Genomic DNA, 9,770 nt, shown 5'->3' with positions numbered 1-9,770 from the left:
GCCTGCTTGCTCCCCGCCTTCCCTTCCGGAACAGTGTGAGCTCACTTCCCCCAGAGGAGAAGCCCCTGGCGCCATCTTGGAGAAGGGCAGGGCCCGGAAGGGGGCGGGGCACCAGAGGGCGGGACATCGGGGGGCGGGACCGGAGTGGCTCAGGGGGAACCGCGAGAGGAGGGAGGCGGGGCGGGACGCCCGGGAGAGAGGGAAGGACACAGGAGCGGCTGGAGATAGTGCCTTGTGTGGAATGTGGCTGCCGGCCCTCCTTACCTGGTCTATCCTTCCATTCAAGGCACATTGCAGGCATTTTAGGAAGGAAGCTTAGAGGAATCTCATTTCTATCGGAAATTATTTAAAAAAACAACACAAAAACACCCAACCCTCATTTTAGTAATTCTGCAACAAATGCATGACACTGAAATAAGGCATAAGTGAGGGGGGATGATGACAAATATGTGATACTTTAATAAAATAAATTTTAAAAGAAAGAAAGAAAGAAAGAAAGAAAGAAAGAAAGGAAGAAAGGATAAGTAAAAAAAAAAAAAAAAAAAAAAAAGGAACTGTTGGGAGAATATTATAGTTCTCAGAATGAAAGCTAGGTGTACTCCCTGACCCCAAGCGTATCTTTCACCCTCTGTAGATACTGGTTTTTGCTTCTGGAAAGTAACAGTGGTTGACTAGGTGATTTCTAAAATCCCTTCTAATTGTAAATTCTGCTTTCTAACAACTTGACTTGCGAAGTGAATGTATACCGTATGCAAAACAGTTTGGTAGATGCAAAGAAGGATTACTCAAAGTGAAAAAAACAAAGCAGCAAAATAAATACAAGTTAAGACTATGGAGAAAGTAAAAGGGGATCATATAGCCCTAGCCGGTTTGGCTCAGTGGATAGAGCATTGGCTTGCAGACTGAAGGGTCTAGGGTTCAATTCCAGTCAAGGGCACATGCCCAGGTTGTGGGCTCCATCCCCAGTAGGGGGCATGCTGATCAATGATTCTCTCTCATCATTGATGTTTCTCTCTCTCAATCTCTTTATTCCTCTCTGAAATTAATAAAAAAATTTAAAAATAAAAAAATAAGAGGGGATCATATAAGAAAATAAATGTGATGAGATGGAGAACCTACTTTACAAGAGTAGTGGAGGAAAGTCATCCATGAGGAGACAACATCAAAGTTAGAGATGAAGAAAGATGAGGAAGCTAAGGAAAAGGCAACCTTCACTTATTCTGAGAAATGAGAGATCTGGGAGCCTGGAGTACGGTGAGCAAGAGAGAGAGAGAGTGGTGTGAAGTGAGAGTGAAATGATAGGCAGAGAAATTTATATTTTATATTAGAAAATCACTGAAAGTTTTATCAGAGGAGAGCTGTGATACAATCTATGTTATTTAAATATCTCTCTAGTCTTTTTAACAAATGGTGCTGAGGCAACTGGATATCCACATGCTAAAGAATAAAACTGGCCAAAACCTGTTTGGCTCGGTGGATAGAGCATCTGCCTGCGGACTGAAAGGTGCCTGGTTCGATTCTGATCAAGGGCATGTACCTTGGTTGCGGGCACATCCCCAGAGCGGGGTGTGCAGGAGGCAACTAATCGATGTTTCTTTTTCTTTTCTTTCTTTTTGGCACTTCATTTTATTTATTTATTTATTTTTTGTTTGTTTGTTTGTTTGTTTTTTAATAAGTTTTTATTTTTCATATTATTACAAATGTTCCTTCCCCCCCCCCACACCATTGCTCTCCTCCACCAGGTTCCCACCCCACCCTCTGCCCTTTCCCCTCTCCCCATTGTCCTCGTCCATAGGTGCACAGATTATGTTCAGTCTCTTCCCACGTCCCCCACTCCCCTTTTCCCCGAGAATCGTCAGTTCGCTCCCCTTCCATACCTCTGATTCTATTATATTCAACAGTTAATATTGTTCATCAGATTTTTTTAATTTTGTTTATTTTTATCGGCCTTTTCTAGGAGATTCTTGAACAACCTTATAAGTGTGGTTTTGAACTCTATATCCAGTCGCTTTTTGTCCTCCATTTCTTTTGTTTGTGATCTATTTCGTTGTCTCAGCATTATCGCAGCTTCCCTGATGGGGCGGAGTTTCAGGGTGGAGCCTACAGCTTTGGCTTCCGTCAGCCCCGCCCTATGTGGCTCCTGAATCTCAGGGTCCTTCAGTATTCGTTGCAAGCACCTCTGAGAGTGAGGTGCCCTCGATTTTCGCCTGCTACCAAACAGTCTAGGCTCTCCCCCAATGAGCCCGGTATTGGGGTTCAGTTCAGTTGGAAGTGGAGTTGGAGGTGGCGTCCAGAGCAGTCTGGAGCCCCTGTCTCCTTCCCGCCAGGGAAATCCCGAGGCACAGCCAACCGCCCCTTCTCTGCGCGCAATGTGAGTGCCTCTGTGACCTCCTTTCGCTGCTCCCTGGGGTTCCGCCTTACAGCCCAGCTCCCTCTGTTTGAACCTGGTCCCCGGGGTCTGGCCTAGAACTGGGGTTCAGAGCAGTCGGAACTGGGGCCCAGCACAGTCGGAGCTTTTATCTCCTTCCCGCTAGGGAACGCCAGCCAGGCACTCAGCCGCCCCTCCTCTCCGGCTCCACCTCTCCGTGTGCGCCGTGTGTCTCCATACCTTAGGCTTTTACAGCTCCTCCGCTCTTCCTTCTGGTTTTCTCCTTGCTTTTCCTTGTAGAATTTCCAGTCAGTCGACTTTCCTGTAGTTCTGGGTAATGTCCATTTTATATTTTAGTTGTATTTTATTGAAATTGTTGTGTGCGGCTGCGGCTAGGTGTTTACCTGTGCAGCCATCTTGGATTCTCCTCCTCATCGATGTTTCTAACTCTCTAGCACTCTCACTGTAAAAAATCAATAAAATCTATATATTTTTTAAATTGTGCTCCAAACAGTACCATCAAGAAAGTGAAAAAACAACCCAACAGAAAGGGAGAAAAATATTTGCAAACATGTATCTGACAAGGGACTTATAGCCAGAATATGTAAAGAGCTCTAATGGCTCATTAATAAAAAGATAAGTAAGCTTATCAACAAATATCACCCCAATAAATTCAACTTTTAAAAAAAGACAAGTAAGCCAATTTAAACATGGGGAAAGGAGCTACACAGACATTTCTCCAAAGAAGATACACAAGGGAAACAGCTGCAGTGGTGGGCCAGAGGAAGCAGGAAGCAGAGAGCCCCACACCCATGACAGTGCTGACTGTGGGGCCCTGGTGACCTCCTGGAGGGGCACCTGAAGAAGTTTGTGGAGAACATCTGGCAGCTCAGCAGCAGCAGCAGCCCAGCGACCAGGCTTAGCTCAACCAAAACCTGAATTTACTGTGACTGGCTTACAGGATATTGATAGTGCAGACAGTAACTTCACGACACTACTGAACCTTTAGAAGTTTTTTAATATATTGATCAAGGTCCAACACTGCAACTCTATACCAAAGAGTGCCTGGGGAAGGCTCTGGTATGATGAACAGGTTAAAGGCAAGATTACGTGATGAAGGGTTGTGGTCCATGCCTGTTCTGCCAGGTCCTGCTATACTTCTCTACAACTCCAGTGTCTGCAGGTGAGGGAGAGGTCTCCTGTTGGCGGTACTGCATGGGGGCTGTGTAGCTTGTCCTCAGTTTGCCTCGGTTGGCACTTGGTGTCATTCTCTCTGGGACCCGAGAAAGTCTCTGCAGTTCTATGGCCTTCCTTTGCCCAGTGGGTGTGTACTGTAGTGTTAAAGTGCAATCTCCTTAGAGAATGTATTCTTAAAACATTGTATTGACTTCAGTGAGGTAAGGAGAGAGGGAGATGTATAGAAACATTAGTGATGAGAGAGAATCATTTGTCAGCTGCCTCCTGCATGCCCCTCCACTGGAGATCAAGTTCACAACCCGGACATGTGCCCTAACTGGGAATCGAACTGTGACCTCCTGGCTCATAGGTCGATGTTCAACCACTGAGTCATGCCGGCCGGGTGGATAGGCTCACTCCTATCACTGTGGCTTTTACTTCTCAGTGAGCTAACGCCTTGGCTTCTTCCCTTCCTTCCTTCCTTCCTTCCTTCCTTCCTTCCTTCCTTCCTCCCTTCCCTCCCTCCCTCCCTCCCTCCCTCCCTCCCTCCCTCCCTCCCTTCTTTCTTTCTTTCTTTCTTTCTTTCTTTCTTAATATTTTTATTGATTTCAGAGAGGAAGGAAGAGGGAGAGAGATAGAATCATCAACGATGAGGGAGAATCATTGATTGGTTGCCTCCTGCACACCCTCTACTGGGGATGGAGCCCTTAGCCTGGACATATGCCCTTGGCCAGAATCAAACCTGGGGCCCTTCAGTCTGCAGGCTGACGCTCGATCCACTGAGCCAAACTAGCCAGGGCAGCTTACTTCTTTCTTGTTTTTATTTTTATTTTTAAATTTATCTCTATTGTTGAAAGTATTACAGATATCCCCAATTCTGCCCCTTCTCCCCCTCATTAACCTTCTCCCCCTCACTCCCATCCCCTCCCCTGGCCTCTTTCTTATAACCCCTCTAGAGAGCAAAGCAGCCCCGGCTAGGCTCTCTCCTGTTGTTTCTTCTGTCCCGAGCCAGCCCTTGTTTCACCATCCCAAGCTTTTTCCTTAAAAATAAATAAATAAATAAATAAATAAATAAATAAATAAATAAAAATTGAAGAGTTTATTTGAGCCAAACTAAGGACATATGCCAGGGAGCAAGATCTCAAATCCTCCACACTATCCCAACTTTAATAAATGTATTCTCAAAATCTTCCTGCATGCTGTGAAACCTTTCCTGCTCAAAGTCAAGAACCCACACACCACAAGCTGGTCCCCGGCAGACCCGCTGTGGGCCAGTCCCTCAGGGTGACACCCTCGCAGAGGCCTTCGCTGACCACTGCCCCTCCCCATTAGTCTCCACCCCTTTCCCGTTTTCGTTTTCACATAGCACCTGCCAGTATATGCTTTGTTGTGAAGTTTATGTCTCCTCTCTTTTCCCACTTCTGCGTTCCCCGGCTCTTGAATGCATTGTTGAATGAGTGAATGAATGCACTACAGTGGGAAAGAACTTGAACTTTGGCATCAGCTTTCAAATCCCCATTACTTCCTGTATGTGATCTTGGCCAGATTACTTACTTACCTTGGTGAGACTCAGTTTTCTCACCTGTAAAATGGAGAGAGAGTGAAATGAGAAAACATGTGAGTTCTTCCCTTGCATGCACATGCTGTGGTGAAAGGAAGTTCCAGTTGGACCCCAATGAGACCAGTGAATGCGCCAAGGCCAACTCTCGGAAGCTGATCAAAGATGGGCTGATTGTCCAGAAGCCTGTGACTGTCCATTCCTGGGCTGGATGCCCCAAATCACCTTGGCCCCAGGAAGGGCAGGCATATGGGCACAGGTAAGCAGGAGGGTACTGCCCATGCTCGAACGCCTGAGAAGGAACCTGGGTGGAGAGGATGAGAACTCTTTGCTGGCTGCTCAGAAGATTGACCTCCACATGTACCACAGGCTGTACCTGAAAGTGAAAGGTAACGTGATAAAAACCAAGCGGATTCTCCTGGAACACAGCCACAGGCTGAAGGCAGACAGGCTCGCTGGAAGCTTCCGGCTGACCAGGCCGAGGCCCGCAGGCCTGAGACCAAGGCGGCCCCCAGGCGCTGTGAAGAGCGGCTCCAGGCCAAGAAGGAGGAGACAGATCATCAGGGCTCTGTCCACGGAGGAAGAGACCCAGGGATAAAGCTCCCCCTCTCTTCCCTGGACACAGTGGCCTTGGCAATTACACGGATAAACCATTCAATAAAGTAGCCTTCATCTTTAGAATAATAAAAAGGAACTATAATATATAGAAAGTGGCCGAAGCCGGTTTGGCTCAGCGGTAGAGCGTCGGTCTGCGGACTGAAAGGTCCCAGGTTCGATTCCGGTCAGGGGCATGTACTTTGGTTGCGGGCACATCCCTGATAGGGGGAGTGCAAGAGGCAGCTGGTCGATGTTTCTCTCTCATCAATGTTTCTAGCTCTCTATCTCTCTCCCTTCCTCTCTGTAAAAAATCAATAAAATATATTTAAAAAAATATATATAGAAAGTGCATAGAGTCAGTAGTAAACAAATGCTATTTTTTTAATTTTTTAAAAAAATATGTTTTATCAATTTTATACAAAGAGGAAGGGAAAGGGATAGATAGTTAGAAAGATCATCAGCTGCCTCCTACACCCCGCCCCACACGCACACACACACACACACACACACTGGGGATGTGCCTGCAAACAAGGTACTTGCCCTTGACTGGAATCAAACCTGGGACCCTTCAGTCCACAGGCTGACGCTGTATCCACTGAGCCAAACCGGTTAGGGTACAAATGCTATTTTTCACTTCCACTTTCTTTTAAGATTTTTAAAAATTATTTTATTTTGCCGAAATCGGTTTGGCTCAGTGGATAGAGCATCAGCCTGTGGACTGAAAGGTCCTAGGTTCGATTCTCGTCAAGGGCATGTACCTTGGTTGCGGACACATCCCCAGTAGGGGGCGTGCAAGAGGCAGCTGGGCGATGTTTCTAATTCTTTCTCTCTCTTCCTCTCTGTAAAAAAGCAATAAAATATATTAATAAAAAGAAACCCTTGTGTTTAAAAAAAATTATTTTATTTTATTTTTTACAGAGAGAGGAATGGAAAGGGAGAGAGAAACATCCAGTGTGAGAGTGAAACATCAATAGGCTGAGGCTGCAGGAAATTAAACCGGGAACCTTTGGGTGCACTGGAAGACACCCAACCCACTGAGCAACAGGGGCCAGGGCTCCCTTTCACTTTCTAAGCCTAATCTACTGAGGGCGGGAGGGTGATTTATTTTCCTGCTTTCTCTGTGAGCCGCAGCTATGGCAGCTGGAATGAAGAGGACAGGCCACAGAGAAGCTGGGGCAGGCTAGCGAGGAGCAGTACAGAGACACTGTGAGAATAAAGCTGTGGGCCCACAATTTATATATATTTTTTTAAATGAAAGAAGGGAAAAGAAAGGAATTCCCAGAAGGAATTACGTTCACATGCACAATAGACGTTATTCCTGTGGTGACAGAGAGTCCCTGTTAGCCAGGAGCCCTCCCTCTCCAGCTTAGGCAGAGGTCCTCAGGCGATTCAGCATTTCACGGAAACACTCCCCTGCCAAGCGCAAAGCTAGTTGTGGGAGTGAAATAAATAGACACACAAAGAGCGCTTGCTGGGGAGGAGAGAATGGAGTAGCTGCTGTGCTCAGATTTGGATAAAATAATGTTTTTCTCCCATTCCTTGCTCCTCCCAGTAACTCTCTTCTGAATCCCTATTGAACTGTCTGTGGACACAAGGGGCCACATGCTGACCGGACAGGCTCAGGGAAGGCCTGTGTGGCAGTCTTGCAAACTCAAAGACCTAAAGTAACCATAAAGGATGGTCTGAAATTTTACTAAAAGCAGTTATGTTGGGTAGTCACCTTCTAGGCTGGTATCTTCCCTGACAAGGTCAACCTTTACCTTACCTGAGACTATCTGTCATTTTGCATCTATGATAACATACCCTTGAAATGTCAGGGTAATGTGTAACTTCCCTTTTTTCCAGACTCCTCAGGCCACAACCAGATGCCCTGGGCACCACAATAGGAGCCATAATTCCCTTCATTGTTATTGTTATCAGGTTAATTGTTGACAGTGAACTATCCTGAACCCACCTAAGTATGTGTCTATCATTTTACTTTTTATCCAATCCCAGAGTTCCCCCCACCTTTGCTTCCTCCCGCCTTTATAATCTATCACCAGTGGATTTCATGTAACCCACCTACATCTCCTCCTATGTATTGGGTCGGCAGCTAAGTAATTGCGGGTTTCACACATATATGGCTTCAGTTGAATTTTTAGGTTTGCAGACGTAGTACAAATGTAAAACACATTTTGTTATTTGATAGTTGGCTATTCAGCTGTTAATCAGTAAAAAAAGTTTTTTGATCTGTTTTGTAGTTTTCGTTTGGCGTTCGTTGAAAAATGGAAAATCAAAAGGAACATTTTCGTCATATTTTGCTTTTTTATTTCCGCAAAGGGAAAACGCATCGCAAGCTCATAAAAAGTTATGTGCTGTTTATGGTGACGAAGCCTTAAAAGAACGGCAGTGTCAAAATTGGTTTGCCAAATTTTGTTCTGGTGATTTTTCACTCAAAGATGAAAAACGCTCTGGTCGTCCAGTTGAAGTTGATGACGCCCTAATCAAAGCAATAATCAATTCAGACTGTCACAGTACAACACGTGAGATTGCAGAGAAGCTTCATGTATCACATACATGCATTGAAAATCACTTAAAACAACTTGGCTATGTTCACAAACTCGATACATGGGTTCCTCACGAACTGAAAGAATCACAGTTAACGCAACGCATTAGCAGCTGCGATTTGCTAAAGAAACGTAATGAAAATGATCCATTTTTAAAACGACTGATAACTGGCGATGAAAAATGGGTTGTTTACAACAATATCAAGCGGAAAAGATCGTGGAGCAGGCCAGGTGAACCAACTCAAACAACATCAAAAGCTGATATTCATCAAAAGAAGGTTTTGTTATCAGTTTGGTGGGATTACAAAGGAATTGTCTACTTTGAACTCTTACCACCCAACCAAACGATCAATTCTGATGTCTACATTGAACAACTAACGAAATTAAACAATGCAGTTGAAGAAAAGCGGCCCGAATTGACAAATCGAAAAGGTGTTGTATTCCATCATGACAATGCAAGGCCACACACATCTTTGGTCACTCGGCAAAAATTAATGGAGCTTGGTTGGGATGTTTTGCCACATCCACCATATAGTCCTGACCTTGCACCATCTGATTACTTTTTGTTTCGATCTTTACAAAACTCCTTGAATGGTAAAAATTTCAATAATGATGATGATGTCAAATCGTACCTGATTCAGTTTTTTGCTAATAAAAACTAGAAGTTTTTTGAACGTGGGATTATGATGCTGCCTGAAAGATGGCAAAAGGTCATTGATCAAAATGGGCAATACATTACAGAATAAAGTTATTTAGTTTCATAAAAAAATTGTCTTTGATTTTCTTTAAAAAATCCGCAATTACTTAGTTGCCGACCCAATATAAAAGCAGATGAAAAACCGCCATTCTCCAGAGCATTATCCCAAGATGTTGAGATTCTGCTTCCTGGCAATTGCCAACAGTTTGGCTCAAATAAACTCACAAAAATCCTTTACAGGTTTGAAGTGTCCATAAAGTTTATAGTGTTAACAGTGTCCATGAAGTTTATAGGTTGGGATACCATTAGAAAGTAAGTGAATTCGGCTTCCACAGTATGGCCGGCGACATTAGCTGGAGCTCGCTCAGCTCGCTCTCTTAACGGGGGAACAGCGGACTACAAGAGACTGAACTGTATCTGCCTCTCTTCTTTCCAACAGACTCACGTTCAACTTTTCGCTCACACGCATACAAAAGAAAAAAGAAAAAAAGCCGGGAAAATTTTATTCTTTTTTTTTTTTTTTTTTTTTTTTTTTTTTTTTTTTAAAGAAAAAGTTAATATAAAAATTGTAGCAAAAAAAAAAAAAAAAAAAAAGTAAGTGAATTCTTGTGAAGAAACCATCCAGATTAAATTCACCTTATTTTTCAAGTTTTAGCACCATTTCCCTCCCTAACATCCCCCTGCTTTTGTGTGTCTTGGAATCCCTCTCCTGAGAATCACTCCCCTGGGTGGTGTTTGGGCAGAGGCCTCAGATGTGCCCAGAAAGCCCCTGGCAGGGAAGGAGTTGCACCTTTTGGGGCCTTAAGCATTGAAAGATGCTGTTTCTCA

The 9,770-nt window shown here is 44.4% G+C and overlaps 1 pseudogene across 1 annotated transcript; it reads left to right on the top strand.

The window, feature by feature from the left end:
• Window positions 1–5,149: 5,149 nt before the first annotated feature.
• On the top strand, window positions 5,150–5,700 carry LOC311615062 (large ribosomal subunit protein eL19-like; annotated as a pseudogene). The gene has a single exon. The product of its transcript is annotated as a large ribosomal subunit protein eL19-like (transcript).
• The last annotated feature ends 4,070 nt before the right edge of the window (window positions 5,701–9,770 follow it).

This window comes from Pipistrellus hanaki (genome assembly GCF_964339955.1).
Source record: "Pipistrellus hanaki genome assembly, chromosome: 2".
Taxonomy (NCBI): Eukaryota; Metazoa; Chordata; class Mammalia; order Chiroptera; family Vespertilionidae; genus Pipistrellus; species Pipistrellus hanaki.
The sequence above is the reverse complement of the archived record's forward strand: the minus strand, read 5'-3'. Positions and strand labels throughout refer to the sequence as shown.